The sequence below is a fragment of the Lutjanus erythropterus genome, chromosome 16 (genome assembly GCF_056507025.1).
Source record: "Lutjanus erythropterus isolate fLutEry1 chromosome 16, fLutEry1.hap2, whole genome shotgun sequence".
NCBI classification, from domain to species: domain Eukaryota; kingdom Metazoa; phylum Chordata; class Actinopteri; order Lutjaniformes; family Lutjanidae; genus Lutjanus; species Lutjanus erythropterus.
This window is the reverse complement of record NC_139332.1, coordinates 28,882,116-28,901,286: the sequence shown is the minus strand read 5'-3', so window position 1 is coordinate 28,901,286 and position 19,171 is coordinate 28,882,116. Positions and strand designations below refer to the sequence as shown.

Sequence of the window (19,171 nt, the reverse complement as noted above, 5' to 3'; positions counted from 1 at the left end):
ACCGTAGTGGTAGACTTTGGAAAGAAAGAAGCGAAAGTGCGGAGGAGACGGTATAGGAGCAAAAGGCAGAGCGGAGAATGACATAACAAGGGAGGGACAGGAGTATGGGTTATTTAAACATTGTGTGTGTGTGTGTGCGTGTGTGTGAGCTGCGTTGCCTTTGGCTATTCTGCTTCTCTGACACAAATGCACCCCTGCTGTGCGACTCAATTAGTCATAATCCAGTGTTCTCAACTCAACTTAGTCCTGCAGAAATCATCTATCTTCAGAACAAAACAGAAAGACAGAAAATGGGAGACACAGGCAGTGACCGTCAATTGTTCCCCTGTCTTTGTTTTGAAAGGATTGCACATTTAATCCAATTATACTGTAATCAAACCGGAGGGAAGTAAATCCACCCGAAACTAATTTTACAGATATTTTGAAACAGAATACTTTATACTCACCCCTTATCATATCAAAAACTGATTACTTCATAGTTAAATACAGCAATATAGTGGTGGGAGTTGAATTGAGAAACAACAGCTGGATATATGACAGGGAAGGGGCAGAGGATGGAGGGGGCAAAAAATAAGTACATAATAAAAATCAAAAATTTGTTACAACAAGGATTAAACAATAATCTTTTTATAATCGCATAGAGAGGGAGGGGGGGGGGTAACAAATGCAGCAAAGGGCCATGGGTGGGAGTCAAACCCACGGCCACAGAAGAGGACCCAGCCGATGCTCCAACAACTGAGCCACCAGGACTACGATGTTTTAATGTCACAAATTTAAAAAGTAATGACTGTGAAAAATCATCCAAAGAGGTCAGAGGACAGCTCTTTTGTAACCTCTCTCATTTGCCACAAACTGCAAGCTTGAGGCCCAGATATAAAAATGGACTCGGACAAGGTTGTGTTTAAACTGTCTGCATACATCAATGTGTTAACACGTTTGTCGGCATATACGGATCATTCAGACTCTTTCAGACTTGACTAAACTTACATCACACAGACCCTTGTAGATACATAGGATGCAGAAAATAGAACTTGGGCTTCAGTTTCTGAAATTAATAGTAACAGAAGTCCTCATTCATTTTAAGATTGAAGCAGTTTTGTTTCATTTTGTACCAGAAACGAAGCAAAATAACTGTATGCCTCACGTTGTCAGGTCTGCTAATAAAGATCAGTGTGTTGTGAAATAATCAGAAAAATTATGTCAGCAACAGTCAGCGATCTCTGGTGTATGACACTTTCAAAACGTTCGATTTGTTCCCACACTCGTAAAACAGATTTTAAAGATGGCAGAAAATGTTGGTTCTCAAAATAAAATGCTGATTAAAATCCTGAGCGTGTAAAAGACATCTGATATGCAAGCAGTTTTGTCTCGAATCACAAAAGACTCCAAAGAAGTCAGCATTTGAGAGCGTCAACTTTTTTGTCCCGAAGGCAGAAATCTGTTGTTGCTGGAACTTTCCCATCCATGGCTGTTTTCCACTGTTTGTGCCTGCAGATATGGGCCAGAAAATGCGCTCAAAGTGCCATAAAATCACTGGCACTTGATATTATATCCAGTATGCTACACTAAATGCTCACTTTGACACTGCAGACTCAACACAAGGCCTATGAATGAGCCATGACAGAGGCAAATGCGCGCCGTCTCTCTCTCTGTCACGCACACACACAAGCAAGCAAACAGGCAGACAGACAAGATGAGAGTTGCTCAGGAGTAAAGCAGATTAATGGGCCACTGGATTAGTAGGCCAAGATGTCACACACTCTCACACACACACACACACACACACACACACACACACACACACACACACACAGCCCCTAGTATACTCCGACTCTCATTTAGAAGGTGGATCTAAGCTCTGTCCCTCCATCTCCGTCTCCCTCCCGCCTGTGAATCCCTGCATGAGTTGGTGTGTCAGCATCGCCCTCTAGTGGTGATGCATCTCCAAGTGACGTATCACAAAGTCCTAGAACAACCCCGCCGCTGTCGTTGTGCACGGTGCTTCTTTAAGTGTATTTGTCGGTGCGTGTGTCAGGATTAATGCGATTCTCTACTTCATCTGAACATTCAAAACATTAAAGGGAAAATCTGTAAAATATTTACTGCACTAAATCATAAACTGATCATGATATTTTAGAAGTAAACAAGTTGAAATACTGGCTTCTCTGACAATAACGCTACAGCCAGCATGTTCTCTTTGAAAATTTCATTTCAGGCCAGAATAACCGTTTCTTTTTTTTGCTTGTTTCACATTAGTAAGAGTTCACATTAATGCTGAATGTTCACTGAATGAGTTAGTGTCTGTTCATGAGTTGTAAGAAATCATTAAAAATCTTTTAAAAGGTGTAGATGTCTGTTATGTTAATGGTTAAATTGAGCAATATTTTAAAGGAGTCTGGCAGGCAGTAAGGCAGGTAGTCACTGAACTCAGACTCCGAAGTGTGTATTTTTGGAGTGATGCGCTTTTGTTTTTGCAATAATGGGCTTAATGTTACACTGACAGACAAGTGACCGTTATTAACAGCTGATCAGCTTACAGAGGAGGACTCGTGGCTTTTCATTGTCAAAATATAATATTATATAATGTCTCCGCAGCTTGTAAGCAACCTGCCTGAGCTTCGAATCTAGGGGATGAGGCGGTGCTTCAACTTCTTTCAACCATAGATTGTCTATTTAAGAGAGATTCAACCTAAATTCACTATTTTGACTAGGGATAAGACAATTCGATTTCACGATAAACTGTGATAAAATTCTGAATGATTAATATTACAGCTTCAAATCTTAACTACTGTCAGAACCATGATTGATTACTTTGAAAAACTCATGATAAATACTGTCCAGCGTCAAACAAAATTAGCAACAGTCTCCTGGACGCAGGCGCAGCAGCAACGTGGGTTCGTTTTCCATCAGTGAAAACACTGAAATCGCAAAGGTCATGATCCCATTATAGAACTTGGTGAAATTATTTCAGTGTGTTTTGAACATTTACAGCACATTTTAACAATATTGTGATAATAATTATAACCTTGATAATTTTTATCCAGTTTCATCTCTAATTTGGACTGCAATACTTATTTGCAAACGCTACAGATTTAAATATTCTTCCTTTAATAAAAACTTGATAAAACGGCAAAGTAAATTAGCCACTGTGATAAAATCCAGTCCAAGTCCAGTATAGTTTGTTTCGCACCTGATTAATTTCTCTGTGATGCTGAAACTTATTCTGTGCAAAAACAATCACATCAACTGAAATATTTTTAATTACATCTTTTTTTCCCAAATAAGCCTATGCCAGGGTTTCCAGTATTTGCAGCTGCTATTGTTAAAAACATGTTAAAACAGTTTAACAACAGAAAAAAAAAATGTTTTAACAGACAAAGAAAAAAGAGAGAGAAGGAAAGACAGCCTCGAGACTTTTCTTCAATGAACCTTTGTTACAGGAGTGAGCTTGCTGGTGACTAATCACACAGACAGACACATATACACTGACACACAGGCAGACACACTGTGGCATTATACCCACATCTGACCTCAGCAACACTACTTTATGGCAGCTCACCAGTCTGTGAATATGTGTGTGTGTGATGTCATACCTATGGCTCGTATCCAGGTGTTTCACTGCTAATCTCTGTGTGTGTGTGTGCGTGTGTGTGTCTTTCTCTGTGATCTATTATGACTTTGTTTTTGTGGGTGTGTGTGGTTGTGCATGAATCTAGTGAAGAGATGAGGTCATATGATTGGCCAAGCAGACACTGATGTCTGCTCTGGTCTCATTCTCTCTCTGTAAAGTACCTGGCTTTTGCAGCTTCAATACTTTGTGTCCAGTTTTAACCCAGAAACCAGTCTCTCTAAACTAATATATACAACCGATGATTGAGTGACATCTTCATGGACTTGAAACATTGCACTGAGTATCTGGCCTATAATGTCTGAGCTGTAATGTCAGAGAAAAAAAAAAAGTTTCATTCATTTAGTAAATGCTCTGCCACCACACGGGCTGTGTGACATTTTGAGTAAGACTCTGAACTAAATGTCAACGTTATAAATCTCAAACTCTCAGAGTCAGTCAAGCTTAAATGACAGTAGTAACGTGGGAATACTTGTCTGTATTTATTGTCAGTCTGCTTTAAGGATTCTCTTGTGTAACTGTCATTTCAGATAAAGACAAGAACAAAACGAGAATTATTTTAAACCGGTGGCCAAACAACAGCAAATCTGTCATCCATTATAAAGAATGAAGTCCTTATTTAAGCACTTTGTGCTGTCAGTCAAACTTCACATCAGACAAAAGTCACTGGATTCAGATTTGACGTTTAAAAATAAGGATTCTGCGGTTGCATTCATTTGATTTAACGTGTAATTAACACATTAATCTGCATCTCATTTGTTTGATATGTACAAAAAAGGGAAAACCAAACCACTGGCAAATCAGAGAGTTACCGCACCAAAGTTTTATGTAGGGCTGGTGGGACAGTCTCAATCAATTTTTGACCAAATACCCTGATATCGATATTTATTAATATTACAACAGCATTGAGATGTGGCAGTGGCAGACTGAGACTGACAGTGATGTCCATAGCAGAGCAGAAAGCTGTCAGTCTGGCAGTAAATGTACAGTTCAGGTTACACTGTAAGTTAATAAATGCTGCAGCTTCTCAAGACCAAGAAAAGCCTCATGTTATTTCCCAATTGCTGACAAAGTAAGTAAGCTGAGCAGGCTGACGTTAAGCTAATGCTAATGCTAATGTTGTGCCTTTACAACGCTGGCTTCAGTGAGATCACACCCCTTTCAGGAGCTTTGTAATCCAGCTGTGAGCTCTTTTTTGGAGATGTCGTTGGTGGTTACTTGTTGATTTTTCCATCTTGACAACAGTTGTTGTTAGCATCTTGTTAGCTGCCCAACAGCAATCCCAAGATGTGTTGTGGGTTGTGTCGACCAATCAGACACTGAGCTCTTGACTTGCCGATCCATAGATATATTGATAGATCCATGCACTGATCTCTGGCCTTTCAAAATAAAATTTGGAGTGACAACTGTAATGAGCCCAACCCTGCGGTAGACATCACCTGATCGCGCTAATGTAGTTATCGTCACAGCCCTTACAAGCGTATGTCCCAAACTGACGAACTATTCCTTTAACTACTGTATCACAATTACCCCAGTCTATCTATTGTTAGGGCAGCTGGCTGAACAAAGAGCCTCTGGTGTCTGAGACATATCCTGAGATGTGGACAGGCACAGTAGGGGGCAAAAGAAACCTACAATCCATGGCTGCCAATCAAGCTAAATAAAGATTCGTGTCCAATAGGTAATGACACCATTTCTATATCCAGAGATAGTTTTCAAGTGTTTAAAAATCTAGTGGAAGAGGACATCTTGGGACCCTTTCTCGCTCACTCCCCCTGTCTTCTTGCCTCATCTTTCTATTTCTGTTTTTCTCTGACTTTTCTCCACCCAGTGTTCTCCTCCTCCCACCTCTCCTCTCTCTGTCTATATGACAAAGCCCAACAATTACTTCTTTCTCTCTTTCCTGCTCTGACTCATCGCAATGTAATTACACTGACTGCCCGCTCAAACGCGACACGCACGCACAGAGGGAGAGGGGTGACTTATTTACAATATCTGTGGTCGTGATTGTTCTTTTCGAGGACTGCAGTTCAATCACTGCTTCGCTTGGATAAAACTGAGGGAACAAGAGAGCGGTCATTAGTTTGTGAAGTCATTTTGCTTGAGTCAAGGAGTCAGTCTTATGCACACATGCGCGCGCACGCACACACACACACACACACACACACACAAATATACACCAGAGGGAATCGCTGTGCTCCAGTTCCATTCATCACTAGCTGACACGCTGCACCAGTGACCTGCATGACCAAAGGTGGCTCGCTCCAAGTGTGCGTGCGTGCGTGTGTGTGTGTGTGTGTGTGTGTGAGAGTATGTGTGTCCTGGTGTGTGCATGCCCCAAGGAGGGATAAGTCATTAACTACGATGTCATTTCCTGCCATTGTAGCAAATTTCAGTACACACACAGCAAGAATGCTACGCTACACAGTGGTCCATCTGTTCACATGCACACTAAAACAACTGTGTTAGGAAAAGCTCAGAAAACCTGCTAATATATTGTCTTCCATTAAACTCAAGCACGTTTTAACTGCAACAGCAGATAAAAAACTGCAGTACAAACAGAACAGAAAGACTGCAATAAATCCACACTCAAATACAATCATTAAACGGCATTGTTCAGAAGATTCAAACATCACAGATGTAGAATATAGTTTCAGGTTAGGATGACAAGGGATGCACCAATCTGCATCATTGGGGACCAATACAAATACCATCAGAATGCAATATTCTGCAGAAATTTCATTTCTGAAATGTCTGGCTCATGTGTGAACAAGCAAGTAAGTGAATTCCTTTTGAAATATTTGGAAAATCCAACTGTAAGGACTTTGACGGCTGACATATAGACTCACAAATGTCTGTCTGATGTGATTACCACCTAATACTGCCACTACATGATATTACTAACAATGCTGGTTAGTCTTTAAAGGACCACTGGCCCAGAACAAACAATGGATAGGAAACATCTGGGCCTCATAGAGCCATCCATCATACCTGTATGAGCCCCAGTCCAAATCACAGGGATTTACAGATGCATCAATTCAGCGTTGTCTTTCGCAATACAGTATCTGACACCTCAGCTCATTGTATCTGCTAATATCAAGTACTGACCCCATGCCTGTGCCATCTCCCTCCCTGTATACTTCACTGTGAGGACCTCAGACTGCTGTGTCACTAAAAAAAAAAAAGAGTCAGCGGCCCACCATGACTGAATGAATGTAAATGTTAGTGGAAACACTCAACTGAAATCAAACTCATGAAGAAAACTGTATTTAATGTGGATTGGTCACATCATGGCCACTATCTGATCTACTTAATAAGGTCAGTATCTGTGCTGATACAGATCCTGCATACCCAATTGATTCATCCCTACTCAAGACAGCCTTTCTTTCAATAATTAATTGATTACTAATGGGGTTGACTTTCTTATAATTTGCACCCTTCATTCAATAACTATATTCAGTGTTTGCGTTGGGACGGATTGAGAATGTGATTAACAGTGTGATAAGCTCTTTGGCTGACAGCACTGTCAGCAGCCTGTCAGGAAAGATGCTACGTGGTTTGCTAGGATTTCATACCTGAACTATGAGCAGGATGCACACCTTGACTTTTCTCACCAACTATTTTCATGATCTGTTAATCTGTTTGAGTACTTTTTTTTTTAAAGAAAAAAAAGTTAAAACTCTTTGATTCCAGCTTCTTGAATGTGAATATATTATGGCTTCTATCACAGCAAACTGAATATCTTTGGGTTGTGGACATCATTGTGGATGTCATCTTTGACTTTGGGAAACGGTGATCATCATTTTTCACAATTTACAGACCAAACAACTAATCGATTAATCGAGAAAATAATCGGCAGATTGATGAGTTTCTCTGACTGTGAGGAAATCTGATGTTTTCACATCACTGACTAGGCAGGGGAGCGAAATATATGATCATCCTATTTCTAAAATGTAGTGTCTAGAAATGACCTCAAACCAATTTCAGCATTTCTGTATTGCAGTCTCTTGTTACTTTTTAAGCCAGCATGCACACAGATACTAAGACATCTGCAATGAACTCATATTGGATGATATATAAAGAGCTGCTTAGCCAATTTATTAGTCTGCCTCTGATATTAGAGCTGCAAGAAATTATTATTTTCATTATCGATTTCTCTGGCAATTATGCTCATAATTTATCAATAAAATGTCAAAATTGTTCAAAACGACCAGCACAATTTCCCAGGGCCCAAAGTAACATCTTCAGTTTCATATTTTTGTCCAACCAACGGTCCAGAACCCAAAGAATCTTTGTATACTAACATAAATAACAAAGAAAACCACCATATCCTTATATTAAAGAAGCTGGGACGAACAGATGTTTGACATTTTTGGTTGAAAAATGACTGAAACAATTAATCAGCTATCAAAATAGTTGACAATGAATTTTCTTTTGATCAACTAATCAATTAATCAACCAATTATTGCAATTCTATACAATAAATATACTCATAATCCTGCTGCAACAAATGCACACGCACAATTACACACAGTCAAACTCTGCCTAAATCATCACACACAAATAAAAGTGCAAGAATAAACACACACACACACACACACACACACACACACACACACACACACACACACATCACCACACCAAGTTATAATGAGTACAAAAATGTTTTCAGCTGATAAAACCAAGACAATGTTTACTCATGTTATCTTTGGTAAACACCATCATTATCACAGTCAAGCAACACACACGCAGGTACACAGAAGCATACCGACACACACATAAACACCCGGAGAGATCTGAACAGCGTCGCTGCTGCTGCTGAGAGGAAGAAGGCGTTTTCCTTTCAGCTCCTGAGGGACGCAGCATGTTTTAGGATGTACAGTAAGTGCTCTGTGAGTGTGTGTGTGTGTGTGTGTGCATGGAGGGGTGTGGGGGCTGCTTCCTGAATGCAACCAATCCAGAAGCAAAGGGAATGGACCTTCATTCAGCCTCCAAAAAACTCACACAAACACACAGACACGCTCCTTTTCCTTCACAGCTGAAACCACATGTGGGAGGATGCAGGGGAATAAGTCCCACGGAAGACAGAAGCTGAGTTTATAGAACCATACAGTCACATACACACCGACACACACACACATACACACGCTGAAAGTTAATCATACTTCCCAATTAAGTTACCGGTTCCAAACAAAGAACACCATTTGCTCGGTTGAACTGTTCATTCATGTTTTTTTTCCTTCCTGAGGTGAGTTTGCAAATAACATTCATTCATTCATTATGGGCAAGATGTAAGAAAGCAGCTCAGACCTCCACACAGCTGGGAGTATTTACACAGTAGGTATGAAGTAACCAATCGCCGGGGAGAAAAAGCCACCGTGTTTGCTCGGAAAACAGCAAACAACTTATTTAAAAAATGCCAAAACTGAAATAGGGAGTCGTTCTTTTCCCTCCCAAGACAAATTACTTCATTTGCTATCATGAATTCCTCATGACACACATATTAAGGACACACACACTCTTATTCAGGACCTCTACATACCTTCATACACACAGTATGTGTCCACAGTGATTGCTATCACTAGTTAGAGTCATTACGAGTCACACCACATAGTGCACTCGACTGACACTAGACTGGAGGCTTTGTTACCCTCTTGTCTTTCTCTACAGTTTTTCTGTCTCTGTCTGACTTGTCGTCTGTCTGGAATAGAACAAACTCGAGCAGAATACATAGTAGAACGGCTGCAAAGAGGAGAAAAGTTTAACAAATAGACCAAAACGGAGCCACAACCCTGCAGGAATACAAACCGTAGGGTTCTCTGCAATGTAGTGAACTGCTTCTGTAAGATCTCTGAGTGTAGTCAAGTGTTTCTATAAATACTGGCCTCCTGCACTGCTCTGCAATTTACACACGCGGAAACACAAGCACAAGCACAAGCACACACACACACACACACACCACAGCCACGCCTGTATTAGCCCTGCTGTAGACCAGCCACAGGAGGAGTCCTGCCGGCAAGGTGAAGCTACAGCTTACTTACTGACAACTTGCCCACATCTATCACAAAAGTCTGATAACACAAAAATATAAAAAGAAAACCACTAAAAACTAAAGTAGAAGGTTCATATGAAGGATCTGCTTAGAGCCACATGATGTATGTTACAACTTGAAGCCAGACAACGCTGTTTTCTGCTTGTTTCACACACTGAAGGTAATGACATGTTTCTACTGAAGATAAAGGACTGCGCTGCATGCATTTTGGTCCTATGATGCCAAATTAGTAGACTGAGGCTGTAGTTTACCACAGGCTCCAAACACACAGGGATGGAATGAGTTTAATGTAATAAAACTGGTCTAACTTCTAAACAAGGCTGTGTGCTATCACTTGTATGACTCGGCAAAATGGCGAGTTGTCGCTGTCCACACAAATTTACCATTGAAGACCAATAAAAAAAAAGTAGTTCTGCATGTGGTGTAGTGCTTGGTCACAGTAAGTAAGCTGAACAAATGCAGACGGAGTGGAACTAAACGCAAGCTTATCAAGTGAATAAGCTAATTAGCAATGCAAGTCTTGTTTGCAAATTACGAAATGCCATCTCAAGCCTGTAAAAAGTCCCGTGAACATAATTTCCAATCACTTACGTTTAAATTAATAGTTGGGTGAGAGGAATTAGTCGTACAGCTGACAGCACTTAGTGCTATGTGTTTGGAACGAGCAACAAGGACGTCATCAGGACACAGACTTTCATCTCACCACTGTAGCTGTTATTCAGATGACAAGAATTTTCCAGAGTTTATTGTCACACCATCGCAACCACCTAATTTTGCTTGTTTCAGTAACTGACAGCCCATTTGACTTTACAGCACCTCAAAACAGAGAATGACAGCAACATGAGGAGGGATGAAGCGACAACTGGTTCAACACAAAAACGTGATAAAATTACAGATGATTGGTAATACTGGTTCAAATTTTAGTTATCATGATAATCGCATTTACCGCGGCCACTGCGCTCTTAAAAACTTAAACTTAACACGTAATCTGATCGTGTCCCTCTGGTTGAAATTAATAGAAAAATGGTGGAAACTTTTACAACTTTTCTGTTAAAAACCGTGAAAGATTTAAAGATACTTCAGTGCTAATTTGCGGAAACAATTTTTCTTTCTTTCCTGGCACTAGACACCAGATCCATTTCTTTTTCTGTTTTATTTCCAACAGATTAGACACTTCTCAACAGCGTGCGCATGACAAAAAAAAAAAAGTTAAATTCTCATTAATCCTTTGTAAAGTTTCATCATGATATGATATTATATTGATCTTTGGACGACAATATCATAAATTTTGATATCACAAAGTCTGTCACGAAATAATTTCGATTAGAGTCAACTCAGGGGCCTGCACCATCTGACAATATCATAAATCAATTTAAAACATTCAGTTACACTTATGTTATATTACATATATATAAAAAGCAACTAAAATATGATTCGACAATTTTATAACTGAACTTTTACAGGCATTTGAGACACAGACTTGCCATGAGAATTTCAAAATAAGAGTGTATCCTACAGATGATGACAAATTGATAGTTTCACTTTGCGCTGATTATACTGGAAGGTTGAACACTTAATCAATATATCTATCCATATCATAGTATCATTACACCACTAGCAAACACGTGTTTAATCAGATCTTTATTTAGTGTCCATGTAAACAGTTAAGTTGGAATTTCTTATTAGAATGATTTCAATTAGGTTTAAGAAAGCTTGTCCATGTAGGCATAGCTATCGACACTGCAATTTGTTTGAAGGTTTTCAATATAATACTTGGTGAAATTATTTCAGTGAATCAGGACTTTCTAAATATTTTCAGCATATTATAACAATATCACAATAGTGATGTTAATCCAAAACCAAACCTCAACCTTAAAGAAAGTCGGCATCCCCTACACTTACAGTCATGGATCTCATCAGTACACAAAGGTGTAGCTTGTCCACACGCCACAGAACTGCAAATATAAGGGTGCAGAGCAGCACTCCTATTAGTATACTGTGGGTCTGAAGCCTCAGTGGCCTCAGGATACTGCAATTCATTAGCATTTTCTTGCATCTGGAATATGAAGTAGAAGCAAATCAGGCTCCAGCAGCCTTTCATACAGAAGACAGGGCAGCATGTTTCTGAGATGTTTCACTTGGATATAGTGATTAAACTTTTGAGTGTCTACTTATGTCCATATAACTATTTGTCACATCAGAGATTAAGATTACACATATTTTAAAACAGTGGGCTGTTTTTTTTTTTGCAAGAATTCAGCCTGCAAGGAAATATGAATGAACTGCACCAACAATCACATGTTGTTTGTGTTAACACAGGACCAAAGACATGTTTTCCATGGCTCTAGTTTACAAGATTATATTTGGAGCTGCAACTAGTAATTATTTTAATTAGGCTGTAAAGTGAACTGCAGAATATTCCCATGATTAATCAATTAGTGAAAAAAATCTAAAAAAAAAAATTTGTGAAACAGTGCCCAAAGTGACGTGTTCAAATTGATTCTTTTTTCCAATTAACAGTTCAAAACTCAAATACTTTTTATTTATTATCATAAATGACAGAGAAAAGCAGAAGATCCAAACATTTAATAAGCTGTAAAAAACAAATGTTTGACATCTTTGCTTCAAGCTCTTCTTAAAACACTATAAAACTAGGAAAAGCAGCAAATAATCATCACATTTGAGATGCTAGAACCGGTGAACTAATCAATTATTCAATAGTTTCAGCTCTAATTGATTTATTTGAATATTTCTACATAAATACTATGAACCTGATCTACAATTAGTCTATTAATGAGAGCAAAACGAGAGGGACTGTAGGGATGGTACATCATATCATACACATATCATATCACATCACAACAATTATTCTACATTAACAAGAACCCTAAAAAAACTTGTCAATTGGTTGGGTTTTGAGACGAAACAACTCTACTAGGGCTGCACAATTTAGTACAAAAAAAAAAAGAAAAAAGGAAGTCATATTTAGGGTTGCAACTAACTGTGTAACCCTGAAGTCGAAGATGACATCCTCAAATGTCTTGTTTTGCACCACAAACCAAAGATATTCAGTTTACTGTCACAGAAGACTAAAGAAACCATAAGATATTTAATGAGCTGGAATCTGAGAATATTGACTCAAAATAGTTGGTGATTAATTTAATAATCAATTATTGGATTAATTGTTGCAGCCCTAGTCATATTGCGATTATTTTGACTGAAATTGCAAGTGCGATATGCCATTACAATTTTCATGTCCACTGAAAAAAACTATTAAAATCATGACGACCTGATATTTACTGAGGTCTGTACCAAACAAACATGCTTTATTTCATCTGGAGAACGAGATTTTCAGGCCTTTTCTCATGCATGTTTACTCTTTCAAAAAAAGTGCAACTTGGTTCTGCGATTTGGATATTGCACTTGTCTATATTGTGATTTTATTGCAATTGCGACTAAATCCTGCAGCCCTAAAGTGTACACGAAGAAACGAGAGAGATAAATGACCCACTGAGGAGAGTTAAGTAAGTTCAGTTTGATCAGGAGGTAAGTCAAGGTAACCACACAGCCCTGAATCCACGACACAGGGAACAACATATTCCTGAGATCAGAGATTAAGAGCTCGTGTTAAATGTAGGCTAATCCATTGCGTTTATTTACCGCAGGTTAAACGTTATTTAACGTTACTCCACATTCACATGTGACTGTGGCGACGAGTTCAGTGGCAGTAGGAGGTCACACTTCTTTTCAACTGCTGCAAGTTACCAAAAAGGAAAAGTGCGACCTAGTTACGTTCCTGTAAATACAAGATAACTTATCACTTATTTTCCTGTTTATAAGAAACACTGGAGTGGGTCTAAAAACTGGGAGAGGAAACAGCTAACGTTAACCCAGCCAGGACGAACGTTAAACCAACCGCATCCCATACTTTTCTTTTAGCTTTTGAAATAAACCCATAAACACAACATCACTCACGTCGACTTGCTCCAGGGGACGTCCGACAGGTTTGTGTTGACTTTACCGGCGGGAGAAGCTGTTAACAGTCGGTAAATAATCCGTTATTTCAGTTGTAGAGCTGGGAGTAGTTACAGTTAGTGTTTTTTCGCTCCTGCCTGTCTCCCCCCCTCTCTCTCCCTCTCTCGTCGCCTGTTCCTGCTTCCCCTCTCTCCACATCCAGCATTCCAATATGGCTGCTGCTGCTGCACGGACGGGGAGGAGGGAGGACGGAGGGAAGGAGGGAGGAAAGGAGGGAGGAAAGGAGGGAGGGAGCTGCTCCCCATGAGAAAAGCCTGGCCGCAGGCTCAGCAAACTGCTACCATGAATGAATGAATGAATGTGTACATACTTCACATGTCATTATTGGGCAATTATACTACAGTAAGAGAACTACTATCTGTAGTAGTAGTAGCGTAGTATTGCTATCTTAAACACTTTCACTTATCTAAAAGTAGCAATACAGTGACGAAATGTAAACTAAAATTTAAGAAAGTAAAAATATAAAAGTATTAGCATCAAAATATCCTTAAGACAGCAATAGAAAGTAACTAAGTAGATTTACTCAAGTATTGCATTTAAGTAAATATTTTAGGTTCTTATTCAGGGAACAGTTAGGTACACCTAACTAAAACTGATTAAGTCCTGCAGTAAATCCCACCTTCATGAGGTTAAGATGAAACAAGACAGAACTTTATTCATTCTTAATTAATTAATTCTTGTGCCAGAGATTGCTCCAAAATCACAGTACCATAGAATAAAACCTAATTATACATGATAATAATAATAATAATAATAATAATAATAATAATGAAGAAATTAAAAATAATATTACACATGATAGTGAGTGTATTATGTACAATATTAAGAATAATATTGTACATAATACATGATAATAAAACACACATAAAACACACTTGCACAGAGTATTGTTCTCCAACGCTTCAGTCTGAAGGTTAGAATTACCAGCATCCATTGAGTGGCTATTATTAAAGGTATAGTTCACCCTAAAATGAAAGTTCAGTCATTACCTACTCACCCTCATACCAATTGAAAGTAAAATGGCTAATAAAAATTGAACATTCATTAGTAGGGCTGCACAATTAATCAAGTTTTTATTGAAATTGCGATATGGCTTTTTTTGCAATTTTCAAATGGCAGGAGGTGCAACATTTCTTAAAGGCAAAATGTGTGTCAAAAAACCTTTAAATGAATGAATGTCATGAGACAGAGATGTCCTGTCCTGCAGATCAGATCCTGTTCTATTCTATTCTATTCTATTCTATTCCATTCTATTCAGAATGGACCATTTCAGAATAATGTAGTAATGTATTGATGCGTTAATTTGTAAATCTCTTTAATGTCGCAGCTGGTGAAAGTTAGGGTAATTTTAATAACTTTATACTGCTGAGTAGTGGGAATTTACCCTCAGGGATCAATCAAGTTTAATCTTATATGATCTTAATCTATAATAATACATCAGATGATTACATTTTGCATAATAATGACTCTGCAAAGTCACTAGAAATAAATGCAGTAGATCAAAAGTACAATGTCTGAAATGAGCATAACTATCTCAGTATTTTGCAACAGAATCTCATCTCAGTATCTCAGAAATTTGCAATTAATCAAATTACTCACAGCTAATTGATATGGAGTGATCCTGAGGCTTTTGGTGAGAGAGGGTCTTTTTATGTCAATACCTGGTACTCTTCTGCAAGTGAATACAGTTTATATATGAGTTTTCTAAGTCTCCCCTCTGATGACAGGCTCAAAGACGACATCTGGTGGACATTACTTGTTATCGCAGTATATTTGGGTTTACATATTGTAATGCCCCTTGGCTGGATTTCCACATATTTAGCAAAATAGCAGTTTTATTTATGTGCATGTTCCCTAGTGGGAGAACCTCAATGGATTTAGTGACCAGGCCCAACATTTGTCAAGATCAGTATATTTGTTTTTGATCCTCAGATCTCTCAGTGATGGGGGATATGAGACACATAGGTCTGTGCGATCAGGTGAACGCTACAGAACTTATGGATAGTTCATACAGTTGTCAACATGTTGACTTCTTTTGAAAAACTGAATTATTTTTGAAAGCATCCTGTCGTGATAATACTGTGAAGCACAAATAAACTGATTTCTATCTTAGTCATTGGCAATCAAATCAACCAATCACTCAACAGCTCAATATGAAGCTCTATGCTGGATGTACTTATATCATCAAACTTGTGTATGTGCTACCATCCTATCATTTAGTATGATTGCCTCTCCTTTAAAGGGACAGGTCGCCCAAAATTTTCTCCCCCTCTGTCTTGTAGTGCTAGATATTCATTTAGATTATCTTGGTGTTAGTCGCTGACTTTTGGAGATACTGGCCATAGAAATGTTGCCAAACACCAGTGTCTCTATCCAGAAATCTCGACCCGGTTACTCAAGATTATTCACAGACTTTGTTGTGAGCAGTTTCATGTAGGAACTAGTTTCTTTCTATGGTACAATCTACCAGAACTACTTTCTTTCCACTAGAAAGAAAATAGCTCCTGCATGAAAGTGTTTGCAACCAGGTCTGCGGATCTTCTAGAGTAACTGGGGCATGAATTATGATAGGGATGCTAATGATTAATCAGAAATTGTCATTAAGAATTAAGCCGATTAAAAATGTATTAATCAATAATTATGTGCCTCAGCTGACAATGTTTTGTCTGGTGGAGCCAGAAAAACTATCTAGATGGGTAATTAGCACTACAGGCAAGAGGAAACATATAAATTGTGGGGGGTGAACTGTCACTTTCCAAACAGACTGCTTACACACACACACACTGCAAAAACTGGGGAAACAGGCTGCCGTGACCCGGATTCGAACCGGGGTTGCTGCGGCCACAACGCAGAGTACTAACCACTATACGATCACGGCTGGCTGTTAAGTTATGGGATAGTTTTTTTCCAAACTTATTTGATGGTATTGTGAGCTCACAAAGATCCAGTTAGTTAAAACTCTCATCAGGTGTCACCCAACACGTAGGCGAGCGTTAAAATCCTGACGTAGGTAACAGTTCATTGAATCTGCTGTCTGTCACATCAGGACAAACGCTCGGGGTGAACAGGTCACAGATTCGTCTACTTACCTCTCCTTGAACACAGAAGACGCTATCTGGTTGAAGTCGGGATCACAGACGTGTTTTATCAAACATGTTTTCTCTCTCCGTGCGACTTGTCTGTGTCAAAACAGGCTGCCGTGACCCGGATTCGAACCGGGGTTGCTGCGGCCACAACGCAGAGTACTAACCACTATACGATCACGGCTCGCCACTTCAGCTGATTGCAATTGGAAGTCACAGACTGTTTCAATTGAGAACAAAGTCCTGCAATAAATTCTGCCTTCATGAAGATAGAACTTATTAATTATTAATTAACTAATTATTGTGCCAAAAATTGCTCCAAAATCACGGTAACATTGAATAAAATCAATACAACAAAAGATATAATATTGCCTATCAGACCTAATATTAAAAATGATAATAAAAAAGAAAAACTTAAAAGTAATGTTGCACATGATAGTGAGTGTATTATTGCACAATATTGTACTTGATACATGATAACAATAATGAAATTAACACTGTACACGGTAATGAACATAATATATGCTATTGATTGTAATATTGTACATGAAACGTATTAATGGAAAAAATAAGAATAATGTTGGACATGGTAATGAATGTGATATTGCACCTGGTATTGAAGTAAGTAAGTAATATTGCATATAATATTGAAAAAAGTAATACAGCAATACAAGCGATATAAAGAAATAATGCACAGAATATTGTCCTCCAACGCTTCAGTTTGAAGTTGTGCTTTCTATAAAACAGCATAAAACAGTTGAAACTGTTTGATTCGATGATAATAATTTTGGGCAATTTATTTGAACTGTATTGCGTTATATACAGAGAGATGGTACTATTACCACCCTCATCAATGTAATTAAATTAAATTAAATTAAATTAAATTAAATTAAATTAAATTAAATTAAATTGCATCACACTTGTCCTATGTCAAATGTCCTTTAAGATAAGATAAGATAAGATAAGATAAACAGTTTCAGCATAAACGAAACATGATAATCTTCATGCTGATGGTAGACTGCATCAGTTTTAGCTTGGTGTACGTAATAAAGTGGCCACAGTAGCTTAGGATACTTTGATAACCGTGAGGAAAGAGGAGATTGCAGAAGTTACCATTTTCCACGTATGGAGAAAACGTGCCGTGACCCGGATTCGAACCGGGGTTGCTGCGGCCACAACGCAGAGTACTAACCACTATACGATCACGGCTGGCTGATGGTCATCGAGGCCGAAGTTGAGCTCCACATGACCGTCTACATCAACATGAACTGACAGCAACGCAGGAGAACTCCTTCAACAACAGGCTGCTTCACCCCAAGTGTGTAAAGGAGTGTTACAGGTCCTTTCTACCTGATGTATATTACAATTTCAGTATTTATAAATATATCGATATCGCACTCTTATAATTTTGACTGTGCGATATCAACATTTCTTATGTGCAATGTCTTAATAAAATTAATAAATGTTGATAAAAAAAATTAATAAAATGTCTTTTATTGTAAATTGTCGATTTGGTATTTAGACAAGGCCTACTTTCAATTTTTAACAACTGGCAATCCAGCTGCTTTTTATGATTAATTCTTAACACAAATGGCCTGTACTTTATTTCAATAAACTGCGTCACATTTGAAGCTTTCTTCAGCGAGTCTGACCTTTTAAAACGACCAGCTCAGAGGTTGCCGTGACCCGGATTCGAACCGGGGTTGCTGCGGCCACAACGCAGAGTACTAACCACTATACGATCACGGCTGGCTGTCGCTCCTGGTGTGGAAACACGTCAGAATTAGACTCATTCTCATCTTTCGTCGTAAATCATTGCTGTGCTGGGAACCTTTGAGTCTGACTGACGCCTGATCTTTATTCTGATTTAGATGAAAACAACATGAACTTTAGTTTCTGAGTTCTCCTGGTTCTGTTAGGAGATAAGAGTGGAGTGGAGGGTAAGAGAGTGGAGATGAGTTTTTAAAAAAGCAGTTTTGGGCAGATATCTTGTCTCTTATCTTTATGCTTGCTTGTTAAAATAAAAATCAACCAAAAAAACATAAGACAGTTCCTTCTCTGCAAGGTAAACATGTAAAAACACCACTTCAATTCAAACAATCAGGTTGATCACTGAGCCATTACAGCAGATGTGTGAACAAAACCTTTGAGAGTCCTTCACATCATCATAAAGGCTCCTAAAACTGGAATGAGAGTGAAATAAGCTACAAAAGCCTACACTCCATGTAAGACAAGCGTGTAAGAGTAACAACACAGTTCATATCTGTAATCTTTGGAACAAAATGATTAAGTAGCCTTTTATTTCATAATATACTAAAAGTAAGGCAGCTAGATTAGAAATGAATACAGCATTTATTTAATTTCACATAATCT

At 38.5% G+C, this 19,171-nt stretch overlaps 1 protein-coding gene and 4 non-coding genes across 5 annotated transcripts in view; all 5 read right to left on the bottom strand.

Annotated features, from left to right (window-relative positions):
• ptk2aa (protein tyrosine kinase 2aa) overlaps nt 1-13,868 on the bottom strand; it is a 79,725-nt gene extending 65,857 nt beyond the window's left edge. The window contains exon 1 of the mRNA XM_084739222.1: nt 13,656-13,868. The gene's annotated coding sequence lies outside the window, so the exon portion shown is untranslated. The remainder of the gene's footprint in view (nt 1-13,655) is intronic.
• A 2,653-nt stretch (nt 13,869-16,521) lies between these two features.
• On the bottom strand, nt 16,522-16,593 carry trnah-gug (transfer RNA histidin (anticodon GUG)). The gene has a single exon. It is a non-coding gene; the product is annotated as a tRNA-His (tRNA).
• Nucleotides 16,594-16,910: 317 nt separating this feature from the next.
• On the bottom strand, nt 16,911-16,982 carry trnah-gug (transfer RNA histidin (anticodon GUG)). Its single transcript has one exon. It is a non-coding gene; the product is annotated as a tRNA-His (tRNA).
• Nucleotides 16,983-17,935: 953 nt separating this feature from the next.
• trnah-gug (transfer RNA histidin (anticodon GUG)) lies at nt 17,936-18,007 on the bottom strand. Its single transcript has one exon. It is a non-coding gene; the product is annotated as a tRNA-His (tRNA).
• Nucleotides 18,008-18,475: 468 nt separating this feature from the next.
• Nucleotides 18,476-18,547, bottom strand: trnah-gug (transfer RNA histidin (anticodon GUG)). The gene has a single exon. It is a non-coding gene; the product is annotated as a tRNA-His (tRNA).
• Between the last annotated feature and the right edge of the window lie 624 nt (nt 18,548-19,171).